Genomic DNA, 2,516 nt, shown 5'->3' with positions numbered 1-2,516 from the left:
CGCCGTCCCGCGGGCGAGGGTCCCGCTGCTGCACCCCCATCCCCCGCCAGGGCCCCGAGCGGCGCCTGCCCTCGGAATTTCGGCAGGTGTCACGCCGTGCTCTGAGCCGCGCACACACGGGAAAGTCGCGCTCCATCCAAGTCGCCCCCGCTTGCTTTTTGAAAGCAGCAGCTCCACTGTGCCATTTGGGGCATCTGTGATTTCTGCCATGAAATCAGGACAGAAGTAAAGCCAACAGTGCTGGTCAATATTGTGAAGGACAATATAAAACAAATGGCCAAAAGTCATCCCATCTGTTAACTACATGATTGGCATTACTGGGTTGCTGGGGCCCAGCCAAGCTGTTCCTACCTGCTGGCAAAAGCTGCAAAGTGTATTTTCCCAGCTGCATGGATAAGTGCAGGAGTTCCCAGTCTGCTGCCTGTTTTTCATATTCACCTCTGGTAGCTCCCACACCACACTGCGCCCTTGGCAGCTAAGAAGAGAGTTCCATCCCTGCCCTGAGGAGCTCGCCGTCTAAAGCAGTATGACTAAACACAGAAGTGGGAACACACCACTTAAAAGGAGAGATCCAGCCACACTATCTCAGCCATCACTGCACACCAGTGTAGCACCTCCAAATGATTGGAAACACTGGAGGGAAAGTATTAATTCCTGCAATACCCAATATTGCAACATTAGCTTTGAATGTGGAGCTGCTTCCTAATGGAGGAGCTAAACTCAGGCTATCAATGAACAACACTCATTTAGTTACCATGATGTCCTTCAGGGTCCTCTCAGCAAGGCAGACCTGTCTGCACTAGGCGGGTTTGTGCTGCAAGCAGCTGCTGATTAGCAGTTCATGAGTTTGTCTTGCTGTAGTTTGCATCCATGCTGAGAAAGATACAAAGGTGTTCCACCTACACTAATGTTGAACTTGAGAAAAATTCTTTAAGTCGGGCACAGTCTAGAGTGCTTTTCCCTGTGGGTGACAGAAAGTCATGAGCACTGTAACCCTTCAGGTTCAGAGGACAAAGCATGTGCACTCTTTGGAGACAGCCAACAAGCTTCCTGGGAACTGCAAGAAGGCTTCTCCTCGGCACTTTTCTCTAGCAGTTTGTTTGAATCAACCCCTTATATGTTTTTACACATAGTACAGCCTTAAATTTCTACAGCTACAAAAAATGGGGATGGTATTAGAAACTAGGCTGCTGCTAGAACATGTGCCAGGTAGTCTTGCTAGAGCAAGTGGCAGCTATCTCAAGGGACTGGTTTGCATTAGATGGGCTTTTTCCAGTGCCATGCTCTTCAGTGCTAGTTCAGAGCCAGGTGACAGCTGAACTGTTCTAGAAAAGGCAGAATGCACTGGGGCAGGCCATACTCTGCAGTGTGTGAGCTGTGGCAGTGCCTCCAATGGGACCAGCAAGGACATAGTACACTGCAGCTGGGACAGGCAGCACAGCAAACAATGATCTTACAAAGCTTTCCCAGTGCATTTCAGACTCTGGCTGACTTTCTGTGAACTATGACATTTCCATTTAATCAGAAGAAATGAATGTAAATGAGGGATTATTCACCAAATTGGCAGGGATAAGAGATGAAAAGTTGACAGTTCAAGTTCCCTATTTGCTGTTTGCTTAGGAATGTATCTCCCTTAAGAAGATACACTGTTGCCCCACTCCACAGATCCAGCCCTTTTTCTCTTATTCCTTACCTAAAATCTCTTCCTTCTGGGACTAAGCTCCTTTTCCCCTTCAGTTTCTGACAACCGTTTGGTGACACACACTTAATTTGTCAATGAGCTTAAGTGATTTTTAATCTATATTTAAACAAAGTGATTAAGCAAACAAACAGGGCTGCTCCCATGGATTCGTTTCTCAGGTCTTTCCTTGGTCCTGACAGCTAACAGTGGATGCAGGTTTAGTTTCACAATGCAGAGAGCAGTCAGATATTTTGGGTTTGCTAGATTTTTTTTCGCAGTTCTGGCTTTTTTGCAGTGAAAGTCTGTCCCATTCCCGGAGTTGCTTATCCAACAGCTCTAGGGACTGGCTCTGCCTATGTAGGTAGCAGGTACATTAGGAGAGCCCCATTGTATGCTGCTTGCCTGACGTGCTCCTCTGCCAAAATCAGTTGTGCCTGAGTGGGAAATACACAGTCTGCAAGGCTGTATTTGGCCTCACTCCCAGGAATTATAATTACTACAAATTATGATGGTATTTCTCATTATGTGAATTCCTATCCACCAGGAACTAAGTGCAGAAGATCAAACTCTTTCCAGGCAGATCAAATACAGATTTCAGGTCCTGTTAGTTTGCAGCCATTACTCAGCTGGGCTGCACAGAAAAGCTGCTCCATTAAAGTGATTTACAGTGGAAATAGATTTCTGTATTCAGGCAGTGTGTGACTGTCACCACTAAAGAAACTTTATACATCTGTACAAAGTCCTGTTATTAAAAACCCAGGTATTTAGAGGAAGACACTTCCTGTTCCACCCATTTCTATTAATTATAATAACTTTTCTCACCACTGCTGTGGCA

Source organism: Geospiza fortis, unplaced genomic scaffold (assembly GCF_000277835.1).
Source record: "Geospiza fortis unplaced genomic scaffold, GeoFor_1.0 scaffold66, whole genome shotgun sequence".
NCBI lineage: Eukaryota > Metazoa > Chordata > Aves > Passeriformes > Thraupidae > Geospiza > Geospiza fortis.
The sequence above is the reverse complement of the archived record's forward strand: the minus strand, read 5'-3'. Positions refer to the sequence as shown.